We start from the raw sequence: 22,596 nt of genomic DNA, 5'->3' as shown, positions 1-22,596 counted from the left end.
AGTGGGGCACATAATGCACAGCTGAGTCTATTGCAGGTAATAACCTGAGCTGTGAGGTGCAGATCCAGAGCTCTGCGGTGAAAACAGCATATCTGTAATTGAACATGCAGTGTCACAGTAAGATGGAAATATCTGTGGAAATGACAGACTTCAGATTCTGTAGTTGGCAATATTCTACTCTGGAAAGGACCAAAGGAAAGGACCTAAAATCAGGCAATTGAGCGAGGAAATTTCTCCTGCTGGTAATTGCTATTAATTTCAAAGAAAACACTGTTGCAATCACAAATCAAATCAATTGCTTATCTAGCTTACAACTCTATATTTCTCACACACCACCCAGTGATTGCCTAACATATAACAACTAGTCATATGACAGCTATTATCTATTATCTATAATCCACCCCGGACCAGTTCCTAGCAGTGTTGCTTATAGGTAGATTTTGACACCTTCCTGGACAATTTGGTTAATCGTTTCTTTAAAGTCAAGCTCGTGCTACAGAAATCATAAGTTTCTAATGAAACTAGAAAATGGTGTGGAATAGAACTTTGGTATTTGTTTGTAGCACACAGTCACATATTAAAGTTATTTAGAAAGGATATCTGTCTGCAGTTGTAAGAATCAGGGGAGACAAAATTAACACAGATGCACTCAATTTGGATATATGCCATGTCCTTGGCATGCCAAAGGAGAAATGCCAAAATATTGCAGTGAATGACTTCTGAATGTATCCACATATTTTTCAACCACATACAGTGAAATTAAACTATAAATGAGGAGTTCAACTAATAACAGCCTATGGGATTCCAAAAGCTATATCACGCCATAATACAAAGTTAAGCTATTGTGCTGGATACTGTGAGAAAATTTGTCCCGCACTACTGATCCTTTCATTCTGGTGCTTATATTGTTCAGTATCTTTTATGCCCATTGATACATAGATCCTTTCAAGAGTAATGCTGTTCTGCAAACTTTTCACTTTGGGAAATATCTAGCTAGTTTTCAAGGGGAATTAGAGCACAGACCAAGCATTGTGAATAACTATAGGAAAATGAAGAGGCGAAGGGTGGTCTGTGGTGACCATTATGAAAGCGACAATTCCTCTGGCTGTGCACATTAAAGACATGCATTGTAGAGTGGAATTAAATAATATCAATCTACTCACTTTTAAAACTGGGTGTGCTAAGACCTAGATGATGTCAAAAAGAGGGGGCAGTTCCGCTATCGAAAGCATTTCTGCACAATAGAACTTCCCCTCTCTCTCTTTGCATGCCCAATGTATGGTCCCTAAATCTGCTCTGGAAACCCCATAGAATATGTACTGGGCACATGAGAGGGGTGCAAAGACAGGAGAAGGAGTAGACAGGGATGCTGCAAAGCTAGCAAAACTGTTTGGTTGAATGCCAGCCATGGCTTTTTCTGTTGTGGCAGCCAATATCTAGAATTCCTTCCATCATGAGGTATACCAAGCAACTTCTTTGGTTTCTTTTCCATTCCAAGTGAAAATACTGTGTGTGTGTGTGGGTGTGTGGGTGTGTGTGCGTGTGCATGTGCGTGGGTGGGTGTATGCGTGTGTGCGCGTGCCCCCTTTTAGTGTCTGGGTTTATATCTATCTCTCATTTCATTGTTCTACTGCGTGATGTTTTGTTGTGATCATTACAATGATGATTTTTAAAAATAATAATAATTGTGACTTGTGTGTCGAGGTCCCCCAAGCTACTCCTAAATAATTCACAATTCACACATAATTTTTGTTTAAGGTTTTTGGCATAATTTTGGCCACAACTTTACTAAAATACATAAATGTGAGTGGTTGCTTAGGCATTGGTTATGACTGTCTGTCCCCACGCCCAGGGACAGAACTGACTTCTGGATTCCAGCAAAAACCAGTAAGGGAAAACAATATTGGGGAGAGCATGGAGCCGGGCACCAGACCCTCATCTCCCCCCCCCCCCCCCGCCGCATGCTCCCGGGGACTTGTGCAGCTCTAAGCCCCATTCAGCGGTATGGACGAAAGAATGGCAAGCCCCTGGATTCCTTTAATGGAATTCCCTTGCAGCAGCAGCATTAGAGGGGCAGGCACCGCCAATCCTTACCCCTCCACCAACCAATTTTTTAACCAATGCCTAACCGCAACCATACAAGTTGTGACGATTTGCTACGCGGTAGGCAAAAACCAAATGGCACCAGCCAATCAGCCAAATGGACAAAAATCCTACCAGGCCCCTGCCTCAAGAGCAGACGACCCCATGACAGGCATAACAAGGTCAACGCAATAGCCCTAGATTAGGGAGGGTGGGTGGGTGATCCGATGCATGCAGCAAAAGAGCCCAGTCAGTGCTGCATGACTTGATTTTATAGCCTTTGGTCTGTCCCCCTAAATGGCAAACCCAAAATTTGCCCAGTAACCCAACCACCCAGTCACTGCGGATGGTCATCCATACTAACCCACCCAGCAACAGAGGGATGGCCTGTCAGACCCCACCGCAACACATGCTCTCTATGAAGGAGAACACGCTTTCTCAAAAGTGTAAGAGCACTGCTGAAAAGCAAGCTATAAGCATTCTAAATAAATAACTTACATAACACATGGGGGGGGCATATGTGTATTAATTTGTGGTGTTGTTTTTAATGTAACGGAGGCAAGCTCTCAATCTTGGACTTCTGTTCTTTATCGTTACATAGTTTTTAATTGCTTTTGGCAAGAGTTTCACCTCCCTTTCCATTCTACCTATATCACATTTCGTAACATTCTGCAAGTGGCTTTAATTTGATGAAGTCCTCACACTTTAAGGCAACTGACACCCACGATAACATATTTATTTCCACAACAGCTTCTTTTAAGCTTTCTAGTTATTATTTCAAGCACTGGCCACTTTTCTTTTCTTTTTAAGCACCAATATTTCTGAAGTCTTCTTTACCTAAAAGGGACTGTCCCTAAACTAAAACCTCTTTAATCACAATGTGTTCCTGAGGTTTTATAGACGGCTTTTGTCTTTTATGTTCTGTGTGAACATCAACCCATTGCCTTAACAAAAGGAATGGTAATAGCTTCCCTCCATATCTCACCAATATATCTTCTAAATCTTTTACAACCTGAAATGCAATATTTAAGGCTGACAGTGCATGAGGATCCCACTATTCGCCATGAAAGGGGTTACGTCTTTGCAGGAGTGCCAACTAGAGGTGCTAGCTTCTTGAGAGGATTAGGGGGCCCGATGTGATATCACATGATGTTGTGTGACAGCCTTTGAATATTGGAGGGGCCTACCCTCTTCAAAAAAATCTTTTTTGTGGGGGGAACTGCCTCAGTCCCTAGGAGTCAGCACCTATGGTGCCAACTCTATGCTCATAAAAATTTGTCAGCATGCTCAACATGTCTGTTTGCCTTTCCGCATTCCGACTTCCCAGAACTTGTTGAACTGAAAGACCTTTGGACTGAATTTCTCTGACTGACCACGCTACCTGACACTTTTGTGATCTGATTTTCATGCTGCAGGAACTCTGCATCCTCTGGCTCCCCTTCTTTTCCAGTTGCAGAAAACAGCACCAACAAACACACACACACACATATATATATTGTACCATAAAGAATGTCACAGGAAAATAAAGCTGCATGGAAAAGAGTGAGGTCATGGGCCCAGTGGCCATGATCTTCGTTTTTTTGATGTTGAGCTTCAGACCATATTTTGTGCTCTCCTCTTTCACCCTCATTAAAAGGTTCTTTAATTCCTCTTCACTTTCTGCCATCAAGGTTGTGTCATCTGCATATCTGAGGTTGTTGATATTTCTTCCGGCGATCTTAATTCCGGCTTGGGATTCATCCAGCCCAGCCTTTTGCATGATGAATTCTGCATATAAGTTAAATAAGCAGGGAGACAATATACAGCCTTGCCGTACTCCTTTCCCAATTTTGAACCAATCAGTTGTTCCATATCCAGTTCTAACTGTAGCTTTTTGTCCCACATAGAGATTTCTCAGGAGACAGATGAGGTGATCAGGCACTCCCATTTCTTTAAGAACTTGCCATAGTTTGCTGTGGTTGACACAGTCAAAGGCTTTTGCATAGTCAATGAAGCAGAAGTAGATGTCTTTCTTGAACTCTATAGCTTTCTCCATAATCCAGCGCATGTTTGCAATTTGGTCTCTGGTTCTTCTGCCCCTTCGAAATCCAGCTTGCACTTCTGGGAGTTCTCGGTCCACATACTGCTTAAGCCTTGCCTTGTAGAATTTTAAGCATAACCTTGCTAGTGTGTGAAATGAGTGAAATTGTGCCTTAGTTTGAGCATTCTTTGGCACTGCCCTTCTTTGGGATTGGGATGTAGACTGATCTTCTCCAATCCTCTGGCCACTGCTGAGTTTTCCAAATTTGCTGGCATATTGAGTGTAGCACCTTAACAGCATCATCTTTTAAAATTTTAAATGGTTCAGCTGGAATATCATCACTTCCACTGGCCTTGTTATTAGCAGTGCTTTCTAAGGCCCATTTGACTTCACTCTCCAGGATGTCTGGCTCAAGGTCAGCAACCACACTACCTGGGGTATACGAGACATCCATTTCTTTCTGGTATAGTTCCTCTGTGTATTCTTGCCACCTCTTCTTGATGTCTTCTGCTTCTGTTAGGTCCTTTCCACTTTTGTCTTTTATTATAGCAATCTTTGTATGAAATGTTTCTTTCATATCTCCAATTTTCTTGAACAGATCTCTGGTTTTTCCCATTCTATTGTTTTCCTCTATTTCTTTGCATTGCTCGTTTAAGAAGGCCTTCTTGTCTCTCCTTGCTATTTTTTGGAAATCTGCATTCAATTTCCTGTATCTTTCACTATCTCCCTCGCATTTTGCTTGCCTTCTCTCCCCCGCTATTTGTAAGGCCTCGTTGGACAGCCACTTTGCTTTCTTGCATTTCCTTTTAATTGGGATGGTTTTAGTTGCTGCATCCTGTATAACGTTACGAGCCTCCATCCATAGTTCTTCAGGCACTCTGTCCACCAAATCTAAATCCTTAAACCTGTTCCTCACTTCCACTGCGTATTCATAAGGGATTTGACTTAGATTGTATCTTACCGGCCCAGTGGTTTTTCCTACTTTCTTCAGTTTAAGCTTGAATTTTGCTATAAGAAGCTGATGATCTGAGCCACAGTCAGCTCCAGGTCTTGTTTTTGCTGACTGTATAGAGCTTCTCCATCTTTGGCTACAGAGAATATAGTCAATCTGATTTTGATGCTGTCCATCTGGTGATGTCCATGTGTAGAGTCGTCTCTTGTGTTGTTGGAAAAGAGTGTTTGTGATGACCAGCTTGTTCTCTTGGCAGAACTCTATTAGCCTTTGCCCTGCTTCGTTCTGAACTCCAAGGCCAAACTTGCCAGTTGTTCCTTTTATCTCTTGACTCCCTCCTTTAGCATTCCAATCCCCTATAATGAGAAGAGCATCCTTCTTTGGTGTCATTTCTATAAGGTGTTGTAAGTCTTCACAGAATTGGTCAATTTCAGTTTCTTCAGCACCAGTGGTCGGTGCATAAACTTGGATTACTGTGGTGTTAAAAGGTCTACCTTGGATTCGTATCGAGATCATTCTATCATTTTTGAGATTGCATCCCAGTACAGCTTTTGCCACTCTTTTGTTGACTACGAGGGCCACTTACATGACTCCTATATTTGACCATTGAATCCCATCTTTGGTTCCAGGATGCAGGGGGATGCAAAATGTTCTCCATTCAGACTGTCATCTTCCATGAATTGGAAGGGGGTAGAAATGGTAACAGGGGGGGAGCTGGCATATTCATCCCTGCAGCTGCCTCTCACGTGTTTACTGTCTTCAGATAATAATACCTGAAAAGGGTTGATATTTACCTGAGTTTGATACTCTTGCTAAGTTTCTATGGAACCTCTAGATTCCCTGGAATACAGTCTAAAAACCACTGCTTGAAAACTCAACTATATTCAGTGTTAATTCTTAGCCGATCTCAGTTATATCGAAAGTTAATCAACGGTTGGGGTTTTTCTGGTTGAAAAGTGATTGTATATTTCTTGCCATGGTGGTTTTATATACACAGTATATCTCATTTCAATCTTTCAAAATGAAAACTCCAGCTACGAGTTCTATTGACTTGTTTGGATCTTTTGGTGGTTGATAAAAATAGACATGTTTTGAGCACTCTTCAGCATTATTCCTCTTGAGCGCCTTATTTGTTATTTGAGTTTCTCTGGCCAACGTGTGGCATATTCTTCAGTTATCCACAAGTCTTCATTACAAATTATACATCAGGGAGTTAATATATCTGATTGAAGCCATAGAGGTTGTAGTAAACTTTTATGATTCTAGAAATTGTCACAAAGTGGAGGTCTTTTTCATAATAAACAGCGTTGGTGCAGATGGGAGAGAAATTCGGCTCAGTTTGCATTTAAAGGGAAACCTAACTATTTCACACTTTCAAAAACATATGTGAACCAAACTTCAACTATCCTTTAAAATTCACTTCTCCATGTTTTGTAATGCAGTCCTCTAGCCAAGAAATCTGTCCAAAAGTATATTGTACAGAATCTGAATGAGGTTTGCTTAAGATGCATATATTTATGAAAATAACATACACAGATGCATCACATTAGGGAAAATGTGTATGTTAGGCAAAAATTGCATACAAAAAAACATGTATATCAGGAAAATCAGCACTAAAATCCTGTCAAAGTTTCACAAGGACTAGTTTATTTAAAAATAAATAAATCACAAAAGGATGTGGAGATTTGGAGAGCTGAGTTTAGGGAATTTGAGGGAGGAATCCTATACACAAGAACCTGTTGAGAATCAAGCTGGTGTAAATTAAGCCAGTGAAAAGTTACTGCAGATCCAAACTCTGTTCAGCAGCAGAGCTACCCCAAGGTGAGCTGGCCTAAGGTTGGCAGAGAGAAACCCAGATTTAAAACTAGTGCTGGAGTTATACTACCCTTTTTTTCAGCTTAACTTAAGCTGGGTTGCTAGACTTACATGACCGCGGTGAACTGGTTTAGGATCCAGCCTAAGTTCATCTTCTCTGGTCCCACCTGAGTTACAGAACAGACCTTTTTCAGGGCTTTCTTGTTGCTTAGTCGTTTAGTCGTGTCCGACTCTTTATGACCCCATGGACCAGAGCACGCCAGGCACTCCTGTCTTCCACTGCCTCCCGCAGTTTGGTCAGACTCATGTTTGTAGCTTCGAGAACAATGTCCAACCATCTCATCCTCTGTCGTCGCCTTCTCCTTGTGCCCTCCTTCTTTCCCAACATCAGGGTCTTTTCCAGGGAGTCTTCTCTTCTCATGAGGTGGCCAAAGTATTGGAGCCTCAGCTTCATGATCTGTCCTTCCAGTGAGCACTCAGGGCTGATTTCCTTAAGAATGGGCTTATGCCATCCACAAGGACTGGCTCAGCCACCTAGGTCCTGGCTGCACTGGCATAGGGGAGTTATGCTGGTTTATCTCTGGCTGAGAAAATAAGGGAGTTAAGTCAGCATAGCCTGACTACATTGGGAAACTCCTGGCTCAGCTGGATCCTATTCTATTTATTCTATTTATTCCAACAAATCTTGCTGTACAATTGCTCCTTTAGATTGCATAAATAAGAAACTGAGAGAAAACGAAGTGATCTCCCAGAGTTTTGGATAAATGGTGACTAAAGTGATAAATGAGGGTTTTCAATGAATCCATGAGCATATTTTTTATATTTAAAAGTATGTGAAGTATAGTATTATTATTATTATTATTATTATTATTATTATTATTATTATTATTATTGATTGAATATAGGATGAAAAACGAACCCCAAATGCAGGTATTATGTCTACTCACAATAGTGTGGATATTATATGCTAAAGGTGAGAAAGACAACAGAAAATTGACTGAAGTCAAATTGATTGGGAAGGTATTGGAAGAGCTGGAGATAATATAACTAACTGATAATGAAACTGCAGGAGGAATATAAGGAAGCAGTGATTGACTGAGAACCTATTACACTAGACCAGAGCACGCCAGGTACTCCTGTCTTCCACTGACTCCCGCAGTTTGGTCAAACTCATGTTTGTAGCTTCGAGAACACTGTCCAACCATCTCGTCCTCTGTCGTCCCCTTCTCCTTGTGCCCTCTATCTTTCCCAACATCAGGGTCTTTTCCAGGGAGTCTTCTCTTCTCATGAGCTGGCCAAAGTATTCACGACCTGTCCTTCCAGTGAGCACTCAGGGCTGATTTCATTAAGAATGGATAGGTTTGATCTTCTTGCAGTCCATGGGACTCTCAGGAGTCTCCTCCAGCACCATAATTCAAAAGCATCAATTCTTCAGCGGCCAGCCTTCTTTATGGTCCAGCTCTCACTTCCATACATCACTACTGGGGAAACCATAGCTTTTACTATACGGACCTTTGTTGGCAAGATGATGTTTCTGCTTTTTAAGATGCTGTCTAGGTTTGTCATTGCTTTCCCCCAAAAAAGCAAGCTTCTTTTAAACACGCATAAGCTTAAATGTGGGCAAAAAAATATATTATAAATCCCTTAACCTACCCTCCCTGGTGTGAACAGATGTTTTATCTGAGCACTCTTCTAATTTTGCATGTGAACCACTTGTGAGCAGCTGGTGTGTGTTTGATAAACAGTGATTTGCCTGTGCCTCTTGCCCTGCACAGAAAAATAAAATAAAATACTGGAGGTGACAGATAAAGGTGTGAGAGTCCTTGACAGCTACATTGGGTGCCACAATGGAAATCCATGGAGGCTTCATTTAGCCTCTTGCCCACCAGCTGCCTTGTCGCAATATAGACTGTCCTACTAGTCTTAGCTTTCAGTATGAAAGTCGATCATTCTGGGCTATTTGAAGAAGCTGCAAATGAAATTGCTGCTCAGAAGAGCTCAGTTTGGAATGAGCTGGAGTAAGAGGCAGCAAGCAGTGTAAGACAAAGTATGTGGGCTTTTTGAAAGGACAAGTTGATCTACCTTTTGGCAATAATATTTTAAAATTTAATTCTTGAATGGTGACTTCTCAAAAATAGCATTCAAATGTTTCTATTATGAAAATAATCAGTTTTCCTTTACCCAGTCTCAGGTATCTTGGTGTCAAACTCTATGGCCTCTTTGCCCCTCAGAGTTAAAATATATTTATTTCCTCCAAGAAATACTTGAAATGTCTTCTGTTTATCACGAAGGCTTTAGCACACTGTTCACTTTACCCGGCACAATATTGGAATAAACCTCATCACAGGTGTATTATCTGTTTCCCAAATTCAGCATATTGGTTGTAAATGTCCTTTGACCCATGAAGGATTTCTAGCTCTGGCAGTTACAGACTCGGGATCATTTCCCAAATTGAATAAATATGTGCAGGGTTGAGAGAGAATGGGGGAATTTATAAATCATAATGGAAATACCAAAATAAGCATTCATCCGGGTGTTGTTTATCTGCTTGGGAGGGGGGAGGGGAGTTCCTGCATATCCGAAGTATAATGGGACTTTGCTGAGAACTGTCTTTGAAGAATAATATGAATGCTCAACTCATTTCGTTCCTCTGCCAAGTTCAGGGGGGAAATGTGCATGGTTATACTTGTTTATGCAAAGCACAAGGAAATAGAGCTACTTTTTCTCTGAAGGACTTTTAAATGATAAGTTATTGCGTAGCTCAGGAATTTACTGTATTTCTGGTCCACCACAATGACAATCATAGAGCTATCTCACTCACCAAGGAACCCTTATGGGCTGTTGCGGAGAAAGCAGGTCTCTCTCAACAAACAATCATGTGGAATTTTGGGTGGATAGCTTGTCTAGCGAGGTGCACATATGCATACACAACTGACTTCTGCAATCTTTCCACCCAAAAAAAAGAAGGGAAAGATCACACTAACTGAGCAAATGCCCATAGGGATGAAAGCACACATCACATGTGACATTTTATGTACAGTGAAGGCAGACCAACTTTCTCACCACATCAATGTGATCCCCTTGGAACTGTCCTACGCATGTGTGCCACCTTGTCCCCACAATTTATGAAGCCAGGGCTGCGCAATGTCACCACACTGTGCATACACAGCCCACAGCATGCACATGTACCACAACATGCTGACAACACTTGCACAGTGTGTGTGACCACATTGCCAGGACTGGGAAGTTTCAGTATAGTTATTGCACTTCTCAAAAGATATGTCCTCAAATGAAGTGTAATGATTAAGTGCTTTATTATTAAATATTTCTAGAGTGACTTTCAGGGTAAAGCCCTCCCATGGATTGCTGATATTTTGTTTGGAAATCAGCTCATAATGAAAATCTTTTGAAGTATGTTAAGTGACTGATTATCCCAATTCATCAACCTCTTTGTTCTCCCAAAGTTACGTATTGAACTTCTATAGACCTCTGGTGCATCATTTCCATGCTGTTGGTCAGCTAGCATTAGCCCTGTGAACCAATATTTATTGTAATTCTTTCCTAAGTGCATTTTGCATTTATTTATGCATAAAAATATATTAACATGTTGTTTTTAAGGAATAAACAATACTATTCCTTGATTATGTTCCCCTCTTTGCATTTTAGTTATTTGCGTGTCGAGGTCCCCAGGGCCACCCCAATAACTCACAGATCACACAGAAATTCTTGTTTAAGGTTTTTGGCATAATTTTGGCCACAACTTTATTAAAATACAAAAATGTGAGTGGTTGCTTAGACATTGGTTGCAACTATCTGCCCCCCCCCCCAGGGGGACAGACTTACATTCTGCACACCTGCAGAAAAGTCAAAAAAGGGGAATACACTTGGGGGTAGCAACAGAGCAGGGAACCTGACCTCAGCCCTCCCCAAATGCAACCAGGAGCTCTTTCATGGCCCGAGCCCCCTTGACAGGGTTGACAAGCATTAGTTAGCCCCTGATTCCTTTAACGGACTCCCTTGCAGCAGCAGCATTAGAGGGGCAGGCACAGCCAATCCATGCCCCTCAACCAACCAAATCATAAACCAATGCCTAACCGCAACCTTACAAGCTGTGAAAATTTGCTACACAGTAGACAAAAACCAAATGGTCCCAGCCAATCAGCCAGATGGACAAAATTCCTACCAGGCCCCTGCCCCAGAAGCAGACGACCCCATCACAGGCATAGCAAGGTCAAAGCGAACAACCCTAAATATAGGGAGGGGGGACAGGCAATCTGATGCACGGGCGAAAAGAGGAAGCCCTAGCCTCGTGCAAGGAGTTTTAGCATTTCTGGCTGTCAATCGACAAATGGCAACATAAACTTCTTCCCAACAACAAGGGGAGCCCAATCACATCAGTGGCCAGCGATCAATTAGCCCCCCCCCCCCCACAACTTTGGAGTGTCTTGGCGGCCCCCACCACAACACGTGCTCTCCATGAAGGAGAACACGCTTTTTGGATAACATTTGTTGTTGTTGTTGTTTAGCCGTTTAGTCGTGTCCAACTCTTCATGACCCCATGGACCAGAGCACGCCAGGCACTTCTGTCTTCCACTGCCTCCCGCAGTTTGGTCAGACTCATGCTGGTAGCTTCGAAGACACTATCCAACCATCTCGTCCTGTGTCGTCCCCTTCTCCTTGTGCCCTCCATCTTTCCCAACATCAGAGTCTTTTCCAGGGAGTCTTCTCTTCTCATGAGGTGGCCGAAGTATTGGAACCTCAGCTTCATGATCTGTCCTTCCAGTGAGCACTCAGGGCTGATTTCCTTCAGAATGGATACGTTTGATCTTCTTGCAGTCCATGGGACTCTCAAGAGTCTCCTCCAGCACCATAATTCAAAAGCATCAATTGGATAACATACTTATTGTTAAACAAACTACAGTGAGTTCCACAAAGTAGCATACTGAGATAACAGCATTGCATCTTTCATTTTCTTATATACATGTGTTACAAAAGCAAACTATTCCAATTCAAAACTCTCCCTCTTTTTAATCCCCCCAGGAAATTTTATTTTATTTGACTTTTTTCCCCCAACAGAGCTATATCCCAAACCTTTTTGTATATTTACAGCAGAAAACCGGCTGTTGAGGGGTTTGAAAAGCACTCTGTTCACATCCACACTATACATGCAAAGCATACCAATTATACCAATTTAATACACATGGCATCCCCCAAGAATCATGGAAACCGTGGTTTGTTAAGGATGTTGAGAGTTGTTAAGAGTCCCTATTCTCCCCACAGAGCTACAATTCTTGGAGTGGTTTTAGAATAGGTCCCCTTCCCAATTTTGCCACTTTTCTGTGTGGTATTTATAACATATCAAGTGATCCCATTCAAATGTGCATATTTTCCATCATCCCTTGTTTGTGATAGATGAAATATGTTAGCAAGGTGCCTTCAAACCTAGATTTACAGGTATAGCTGTTGGATCACACAACACCAGATTTACTCCCACATTTCAGCATGAGCAGAATTTGCTGAACTGGCCCCAAAAGTATTCTAAATACATTCCACATCCTTCTCCCCTGGTGCTGACAGTGGATCTTCTTTCTGAAGTGGCAAACAAAGATGGATTCCTGTATCTAAGGCATTGAGAGCCACACAGAGCAAAGGTTCCGTTTCTATAAGGATGGGGTTGAAATTACTTCCAGCACTGAAAAGTCTCTGAGGAACTCCAGAGAAGCCAAGAATGTCTCCCCAAATGCCTCTTGTAAGCATCTTAGTACAGGTCAGGTTCACCAACCACACTGTGGGGGTTGCCGGCAGGCCTGAGCAGAAACTGAGCCAACTCTCCCTAGAGCCAGATGGTGAACATCATGGTAAATCGTAAATGTCACAGTTTTGTCACCAAATTAATCCACACTATCACTGGGATGTTTGCGCTTAGCTCTTTCACTCCTGGTGGTTGAACTAGGCTTGTCCTACATCAGGAAAATTTGTGACATGTCCTGGTTTGGGGGTGTAAAAATGGCGTCGGGAGAATTTTGACGAATCGGCAAAGTCAGGGAAAATGTGAATGTATGGCAACATGATGGAAAACGCACTGGAAACAGCTCCAAAAAGCTTTAAATCACTATTTTGGGGGCAGCTTTTTGGGGGAAGCTCAACAGTTTGGGTTTGTTCCCCCCACAATCTCAATTTTGGTTGTTTCCTTAAAAAAAAGGCTCAACAATTTTGTGGTTGTCAGGAATTATACTTTTTGAAATATGGCAACCCTAGCTGAGCTTACTTTATGCTGAAGGAGAATTTGAGGCAGGAGAAACTCGAGAGTAAGATGAGAGAGACTACCTTGGGAAATTCAGCCCAAAGTGTAGCCTTACAGCTAACCCGTGGTCTTTTAAAACAGTGTGTGTGTGTGTGTGTGTGCTTAATGCCCCCCTTGGTTTTAATGAATGTGTGGGGTTATTGTTTGTTTCTTAAGGATGCTTTGAGTTGCGTGCAGCAAGAAAAAGCATCTAATAAATTCAATTAATACTACTAATAATATAACACACATTGATAAACATACATGGCTTGGAATGGCAGTGGAGAGAATTCTGTCACCGAAGCAATTCTGAATCTCTCCTGAGTGTAACAGAATTTTGCCGCGTATTATAATACATCTTGATTCACATAATTAATAGTGTAACTGATCAGCATTTGCGAGGTGCTCCTGGTTTATGTGAGCAAAATAAGCAGTAATGTTTCCTCATAATTAACAGCATGATGGTAACAGAAGCTCCATTTATAACTATTTTCTGGTAATAACATTTTACAAGTGCATATTGTTTCATTATGCAGCATAATAATTGCCTTTACGTACTTAATCAGTTCATTAAAAATCGGGCACTGTGCGTGGATATGTAATAAAGCCACGTCTCAAAGATATTAATGTAAAGCTGCCACTTTAAACAACTTGCTTTCCCCCCTTCAACACACACTTGGTGTGAGTGCTATTATCATGAAAATATATTAGCAGTACACAACACAATTAGTAATATGGAGCTGTTCCTTTAACTATGTGTATTTTGTGTGTGTTCCTGTGCTTTAGTGTCTATTCAAATCTGTTTTGATATGTCTATGCAAGAGCACACTGACTTGCTGCTTCATTATTATTTTTTTCCCAGACTCTTGTCAAGTACACTTAAATCAGCCTAATTGCTCACTGAACATCATTTTTACCCTCATTCATTTTAATGCACTTTTAATGAAGACAGACATTTTATTAAAAAGTAACTCCCTGGAATATATAATGTGACAGTGTATAGGAATTTTGTGGTATAAATGCATAAACATTTGTTAAAATTACAGGAACACTTGTGGGTTTACACGTATTAGTTTGGGTACAAAATATATGAGAAGCATATGAGAAGCATTCTAATGCTAACTACTGGTGCTGAGTTCAGAAGTCTACAAAAGTAGGTCTGATTTACCAAGGCATTGCTCTGTGGGCTAGGATTGCAGGGAGAAAAAGATGTATGAACCAGAGGTATTTCAGACTGAGTTTTTCAGGCTCTTGTTGGCATCTGTCTGTCTCAAGAGTCAATGGAGTGTGCCTCCAGGGGTGAAGTCAAACTGCTGTGTTAGCAGTATTCACTTACCCTTCTCGAGTTGCAAACCTGGGCAGTGTGTGTGGAGGTCCTGGGCTGCCCAGACAACAAGACCGCCTGCTGTCTTGGCCTCACAGATGTGGTCCAAAGGAAAGCAGAGCAATATTTTTGGCATGAGCTGGGCTGCAGGAGTTGCTGGAAGGAGGTGGAGGTGGCACCAGCCAACCATCTTAGAGACTCCACTCTGGATTTGTGTAGGATTAACTCCTGAACCCTTTCTTCTCCTGAAGATATCCCACAAGGCAGTGGAGATTTAGGATCAGAGTTTTCCTTTTCCTAGATGGGCTACCTTCCCAGGTTGACAAGCCCCATCTGCCCCTCACTTCCCTCTACAGCATGTGCAGAGACCGCCTCCTTGACTGTTGGAACCACCATTGGTCAGTCCACTAGAGCCTGTCTTTGCACGCAGGAGATAGACAAATCCCAAACTGACCAAGGATTTAAGACCCATCAGCTACCCACACCTTGTTTAGCCAACCAGTCAAAGCTGTTCCCAGATTGTGGCACTGTCACATGCCGACAGTTCCTAGAAGCCACAGATAAGAGCTGAGTGCTGGATGGGGGGGGGGAGGCAGACAAATTACCCTAGAAGGAGCATGGTGTGACCCACACCAGAGATACTACCCCCTCCTCTACCATCAAATACAGTGGTACCTCGGGTTACATAGGCTTCAGGTTACAGACTCCGCTAACCCAGAAATAGTGATTCAGGTTAAGAACTTTGCTTCAGGATGAGAACAGAAATCATGCTCTGGCGGCGCGGTGGCAGCTGGAGGCCCCATTAGCTAAAGTGGTGCTTCAGGTTAAGAACAGTTTCAGGTTAAGTACAGACCTCCGGAACAAATTAAGTACTTAACCCGAGGTACCACTGTACACCTCCTTTTTCAGGCTATGACTGTAATTGCCAGTATGCTTCAGAGGGAGAAAAAATGGTGGGAAATCTCTCTCTGAACCAGGTAATCATTAGAGATCTTTGAACTGATAGTTTTAACGTACCCGCAAAATATTACAAAACTCAATATGAAACTTTGTTTTTAAAATTCCAGAAACAAAATAATTCAATATGTGGTTGCTGTTGTGCATTATTATTTACATGTTTGAAGCTGCAGAATATTGTCCTAAATAATGGGGGCAGGGATCCATTGGGGCTGGGGGACTGAAAGGCAAGGAGGTCAACAGTAGGTGGAGCCAGAGCCACTGACACACACAGTCAACTAATTCTGGCTTTGTCCTCCTCCTCCTCCCTGTTGAGGTCTACAAAGTCAACACTGAGGACTAAGGAGGAGGAAGGTGACAACCAGCACCAGCACTACCCACTTTGGTTAGGGCTGGCTTAGGACAGACTGATGTTGTTGGAGCAATGCCCTTATTTACCTAATGGACCGGTCTCCTCTGCTCCTCAACTAACACAGGTTTTCTATGGTTTCTCAGATCCTCTTGAAAAATAGAGGTACTCAAGGAGCAAGAGCCCAGAGGAAAACAAAAAAGCCCTGTTGTTTAAATGAGGAATTGATGGACACTAGCCTAGACCAGATCCATGCATTATATATGGCTGGGAGCAGTTTTAGGGAACCAGCTAGCAACTATATAATGTCGAATGAGCATCTGTTTGGGATGATACATAGCATATCCTGTGATCACAAAGGAATTTGTATTAGACAACCCTTGAAGCCTTCTCAGAGTTGTCTGGGTAGGTTTTGCAGTTCTCTCTCATTGTGCATCCATCTGGTCTAATTAGTTCCTCATCATTCACCATTCAAATCAGAGACCAGCTAGCTATTGTGCCTGGATCCAATCTAATTAGTGCTCATCAAGAGTTATCAAGAGTTTTTCCACATAAGCTACCACACTAGCATACACTCTATTATTGTTTTATAACCATTCATATCATGCAACGTGATCTGACAGAAATTAAGATTCTCTCAAAACATATGGCTGCTGGTGATGGCTACAGGCCACCCTGCCATGTGCCAGTCCCAAAGATATTTTGCTGTTGATTCACATTATCAGATGAAACACTGGCAACATCGTCTGCTTTATGACTTGCTCGGGATGATGTGGACTCTGCTGTATTCCACCCCCCTAGACATACATGCATCCTAAGGTCTTTCACAACATGACTCTTAGTATGCCTTGAATGTCAAGCTTTGTTCTTACCCAAACTGACATCTTGTTTCTCAGCAGATTGTTCTCTATGGATATGCAGAGACATCTGCTTTCACTTCTGTTGGCCTTGCTGAGTCAACACACTAAGCACAAATTGAGGATTCTACTCATGTAATCGAGGAATGAATTTCAGTCAGGGTGTGCCACCAGAGCAAAATTTCAGAAAAGAGTTAGTTACTTTGAGGATCCACTTAGATCCACTCCTAAAAAAGGAGCAAGAGCATTTTCAGAAGTGATTTCGATAATGTATGGGAATACAGTTCATTCATAGTTGAGAAATGGCTATCATCAAAAAGCTATTTATTTATTTATTTATATCCTACAGGTAGTCAATGCAGCACCTTCAAGCTGTGTTTGGAGCCCAACTCACACCAGCCCCATCCTGCAGGACAAACATCAAGAAAGCATCATATGGGCTAAACTGTTTGTATTAGGGGGTGCCCTGAATTAGAGGACCTTACGCATTATACCTTACTCTGCCCCTTATATAATGGTTTTTGACACCTATAATGACAAGGTCGCCTGGCCAGAATCCTTCTGACATAGGTAAGTATGTGACCTGGTGTGTAGCACTTTTTGCAACTGCCACCAGGAAAATTAGAAGAAATTATATAGCCGAGATAGCTATCAACGGTAAAGGAGATGAATTTATTTGACCCCATCTACACCAAGCTGCATCTTTATCACTAAACCTTGTATATAATTGTCTATTGTATTATTTAACATTACTTTTAATATATTAGTGGCCCCGTGGTGATTTTAGCTTATAAATTTTATTGTCTGATGTTTCAACTTGTATATTAAGGTGTTTCTATAGCTTTGTGCAGATTAGGTCATGTTTTGACAATACAAATGTTTTAAGTTTTTGTATCAAGCTAGTATATATTTTATTGAATGACATTATATACATTGCAGCAGCCTTTGGTTATAAGCAATAAACTTGACTGACTGACTGACTGACTGACATATTGGCCAAAGGTAAAGGTAAAGGGACCCATGACCCTTAAGTCCGGTTGTGGATGACTCTGGGGCTGCAGCGCACATTTCACTTTAGTGGCTGAGGGAGCCAACGTTTGTCCACAGACAGCTTCCGGGTCATGTGGCCAGCATGACTAAGTTGCTTCTGGCAAACCAACCTTCTGATCCGCAAGCCCTAGGCTCTGTGGTTTAGATCACAGCGCCACCCGCGTCCCTTATCATATTGGCTACTTCTGCCCTATAGCAAGGTAGATATTAAATGGAACAGGTATAGTGATGTGTGTTTTCCTGTTCCTTTGAGTAGATATGATCCTAGAGGTGTGCTGTACCAGTTAACAATGGTTATAAGAGATCACAATGCCAACAATCCAGCAAACTTTAGTTTAGCAAAATTAAGTCCCATCACCTTCAATAGGACTGTGTTATAAGACTGACTAGTTTTCATTTACAGGCTCCCAGCTCAACTTTCTGTTTGGTCAGTACCTGCTTGGCTCCAGACCACCAGTCCTGATATTGTACCTGACAGAGTGCATGATGGCTACATATCAAACATAAGACACACATGTGTGTGTTTTTAGTTGGCTTCCACTTTAAAACTCACATCAGTGGAAATTCATCACTTTTTGTTGTTCCTCTTAGTGTTCTTAGAGTTGTATATTGAAACTTATTAGCAGTTTTATATCTTCAGCCATATCAGCAATAAATTATATACTTTTTAAGGGGGAAATGTAAGAGGCATAGCCATAACTGTGAATTGTATGCAGCTGGGAGCATAACCTGTAGATTTACTGCTATTTTGAATTGTTCTTTTTGCTTGAAATACTGGAAATGTAAGAGAATGATAATCACACTGGGTTACTACAATCTGCTTGTCAAAGGGTCATTTTAAAATATTTTAACTTGTTGACAGCCTTCTATTTTATGTTGCAGAAGTTACCATAAACAAGTTGATTAACAGCTCTTGGCAACATAACAGATCATCTTTATCCCTCTGCTGAGAATTATGTACCAACATTAAGTCTGGAACTCCATTGGCTCAATTGGTTGTGAATTATTCCCTCTTATGAGCCAGCTAAATCTATCTTATTTTTCTCTGGCAACTTAATACAGTCAGTTAATCAACAAAGATGGAGGTAGGAGGAAAGAAAAACCCAACCCCTAAAAAATGCAATGGGAGATGCAAAATTAATTGAGATTAATGGCAAATGCAACAAAAACTTTTTCTTTATTCTAAGTTCTATATAGAAAGAAGCATCATTAATTTGCAATTCCGCCTTTCTCATACTACATAAGGGAGTTTTATCTTCTATCACTGAACCTGTGATTACCCCAGACAACTTCATGTCATAGTTAAGTAGCTGCCTTATACCAAAATCAGGCCTTCTACCTCAATATTGTCTGCACTGACTTGCACCATCATTTGACATCCAGAATCCCATCATTACATTTGTTGCCCTTCCAGACATTAGGGAAAGTTAAACTGAAGCTGGCCCAGTTGTGGCTTGCAGCATGGTTGCCCTGATGATGGAGACACACTAAACCCGAAGGCTGCTATCCCAGCATAGATCCAGGAGAGACTGAGAGATTTATACTTCTATAGCCAACTCCTTCTCTTCATAGTTATTAGCTGGGTTACAAGGTATACCTAGCCCCTTTCTGGCTTCTCCCTCATCCTAGTAAGCAACTAATGTGGAGGTGTCCAATCAACTAGAAGTGTGCTCCCCTGTTGGCTCTGGATTTCCCAGCAAGTCCACCACAACCCCTTCAGAGATGGTTGGGAAGATGTCTTTGAAACTGGGTATCACATCAGCCTCTTCAGAATCCCTCACTGTGATGGGATCTCTCACAGAGTCCCATTGTCTTCTCCTCAGACCTATACAGGGCAACTCATACCAGCTACTTTTCATTGCCTGCCAGCTCAAGGGGTTGTGGGAATGGAGCTACCCTTAGGCCATGATAGATATGTCTTATCTAAGGCTGTCGAGTTAGGCTGTGATGAAGCAGGCAGCTTCATCACAGAAAGAAAGTTGGAGAAAGAAAGTTGAAAAAAGTAACTGGTCAGGTTATCACATGGCACACTACTGGGAGCCAGAGTGGAGTCACCAGCTAATATAGAAACAGGAGGTTCTCCCAGCTCTTAGGTTTGGAGGACACTTGTACTGGGAAGTGAAGTTAATGATGATTGTGTTGATTTTCACTGCAGATTTTTGATCAGATTTTTTTGGGGGGGGGAACACATTTTGGCCCTTAAGCACAATTGTTGCCTCGTGTGGGAGTGATGTGAAAAAGAAAGGGAGTTGAGGAAAAAGCTAGGAGATGTGACTATGGAAACATTGTACTTAAATGATCATTCTGAAGAGAAAAGCACATTAATGTGACATTAGATTTCAAGCAATGCCTCCTCTTTCCAGGATCTCAAAAGGTCTGTCCTTTGTACCATCTAATTATAGAGATATGTATCTACATAATGACAGCCCATTATGAAGTTCCTGCTCAATTAAGATTTGGGTCTAGCTCTTCTGTCATAGGTGCAATGTGGTTTCTAGTTCTCTATGGGTCCATCACAGAATGCTCTACTAATTTTAGCACAGCAAGCTCGCATGAAAAGAGTTGATGGTTACTAGTAATTACAGCAAGGCATGGGGGGTACCAACATTTCTTCCATAAGAACTGGGGCTTGGTGATGAATTTTATCCTGTAGGATGTATGTGGCACATCTTATTCATCTTGATGCTGAAGTGACTCAACTGGTGGGCCAGAGTTGCAATGCTAGCAACACGGGGCTCCTGCTATGTGCCTCCTAAGCATCAATCTTCCCTTCTTCCCTCTCTCCTGGTAAGAAGCAGTGATTCCGTGCATTGTTGCCACACCCCACTGGACAAACATCTTCTGCCTAGATATCTGCTTTCTGGTTTCAATATTCAAATGCTATACCTGATGTATGAAAGCCAAGTATGGAGGTCCTGTTCTTTGCCTGTGAGTTTTTTTCAAGGGGGCTGGAAATTATAGCCCTGTGAAGGATTTCCTAACAACTCTCAGCAGTTTTAACGTTCTACAGTTCCCAGCATTCTTTGGGACAATCCTGTTAAAGTGGCATAAGGTAAAGGTAAAGGGACCCCTGACCATTAGGTCCAGTCATGACCGACTCGGGTTGCGACGCTCATCTCGCTTTACTGACCGAGGGAGCCGGCATCCAGCTTCTGGGTCATGTGGCCAGCATGACAAAGCCGCTTCTGCCGAACCAGATCAGCGCACGGAAACGCCGTTTACCTTCCCGCCGGAGCAGTACCTATTTATCTACTTGCACTTTGACGTGCTTTCGAACTGCTAGGTTGGCAGGAGCAGGGACCGAGCAATGGGAGCTCACCCCGTCATGGGGATTTGAACCACCACCCTTCTGATCAGCATGTCCTAGGCTCTGTGGTTTAACCCACAGCGCCACCCATGTCCCAATATTAAAGTGGCATAAGAGTGCTTTAAATGCAGAGGAGATCTTTAACTTCAAGTTGGAAATGTCCATCTTGTGCTTAAGCTTACTCTCCTTTCTCTCCCCCACCCCTTTGCAACAACCCTTCAAGCAGACAGCCAATATCATTAGCATATTGAGGCAGTTACTTCTGGATTACTTCCACATACCTCGGGTTATAGACACTTCAGGTTACAGATGCTTCAGGTTACAGACTCCGCTAACCTAGAAGTAGTACCTCGGGCTAAGAACTTTGCTTCAGGATGAGAACAGAAATCGCACAACGGCGGTGCGGTGGCAGCGGGAGGCCCCATTAACTAAAGTTGTGCTTCAGGTTAAGAACAGTTTCAGGTTAAGAATGGACCTCCAGAATAAATTACGTTCTTAACCCGAGGTACCACTGTATCTTTTTGCAGTTAATCGTCAACAAACTGTTAAGCTTGCCATTTTACCCTGGCAAACCCATGAAATCAGTTGTCTGCCCAATTTCCTCAGAATGATTCAAAGGAGTATGTTGGGGGGTGCGGAGGAGAGGGGCACTGAAAGACAATTTTCCTGTTTGCACATAAATAAGTCCTAACAAATCAATTTGGGTGACAAAATATACGTTATAGCAACGCATCCTGTGGTTCATAGGACATTGTACGGAGGTTTGTAACCCGAATATTTTGTTTCATCACATTTTTAACAGACTGCAAAAGGTCATATTTGCCTATTGATGTATCCTGTCACATGGGAAGAAAATGGTTACTGTCAACATCCCCAGAAGTGTGACTTGAAAGTTATGCATATCTAGTAAGTACATTAAATAACTGCCAGCTATATTGCAGTGAGATGGAGAAAGAATTTCCTCCTCATTCCCAATTTCAGCTGTTGTAAAAGAAACAAATTAGTGGATATAAAACCTTGAGGAAAGAAGAATAAAGAATATAGGATATGGACAACCACACACTTTCTCAGAGAATTGAAGCAGATGAATAATAATAAAAAATAATGCCCAAATGCCCGTGTTTGTTTTATGAGTAAACAACCCTCGCTTCCCGATCCACTCCTACTGGAATGCTTCCAGTAATGCAACATGCCACATATTTCTGATTCTCGGCAAGGGTAAACCTTTTAGTATAAATAATGAGCAGTGTTAATATGAGAATAGGAGAATGGAGTTCAGTACCACATAAAGTGGTAGCACTGGCACCGTGACATCAGAGGGGAATCTGCTTCAGCAACATAAGCTCAGATATTCTAATAAGATTGGGAGGTGAAACTGGAAATGGTTTAGCAAAAGATGACCTTGGATCCCCAAAGGGCCCTAATGGAATAATCAGGGTACTTTTTGAATGAATTCAATAATATCTAGTTGGGTAATATCAAACTTACTCGTTGGGATTTTTAGGGACTTCAGGGAGGATTTTAATTTTACCTAATGTGGAAAGAGGGACGCGGGTGTTGCTGTGGGTAAAACCTCAGCGCCTAGGGCTTGCCGATCACA

At 41.9% G+C, this 22,596-nt stretch overlaps 2 long non-coding RNA genes across 3 annotated transcripts in view; both read left to right on the top strand.

Annotated features, from left to right (window-relative positions):
- LOC310714429 overlaps nucleotides 1-17,175 on the top strand; it is a 176,835-nt gene extending 159,660 nt beyond the window's left edge. For both annotated transcript variants that reach the window (XR_014529749.1, XR_014529750.1), the window contains exon 4: nucleotides 16,989-17,175. This is a non-coding gene — a long non-coding RNA (uncharacterized lncRNA). The remainder of the gene's footprint in view (nucleotides 1-16,988) is intronic.
- A 1,412-nt stretch (nucleotides 17,176-18,587) lies between these two features.
- On the top strand, nucleotides 18,588-22,109 carry LOC310714510. Its single transcript, XR_014529852.1, has 2 exons — nucleotides 18,588-18,774; nucleotides 21,799-22,109. It is a non-coding gene; the product is annotated as an uncharacterized lncRNA (long non-coding RNA).
- The last annotated feature ends 487 nt before the right edge of the window (nucleotides 22,110-22,596 follow it).

Source organism: Podarcis liolepis (genome assembly GCF_965112155.1).
Source record: "Podarcis liolepis genome assembly, chromosome: 8".
In the NCBI taxonomy this organism is placed as follows: Eukaryota; Metazoa; Chordata; class Lepidosauria; order Squamata; family Lacertidae; genus Podarcis; species Podarcis liolepis.
This window is presented reverse-complemented; position numbering and strand designations above follow the sequence as displayed.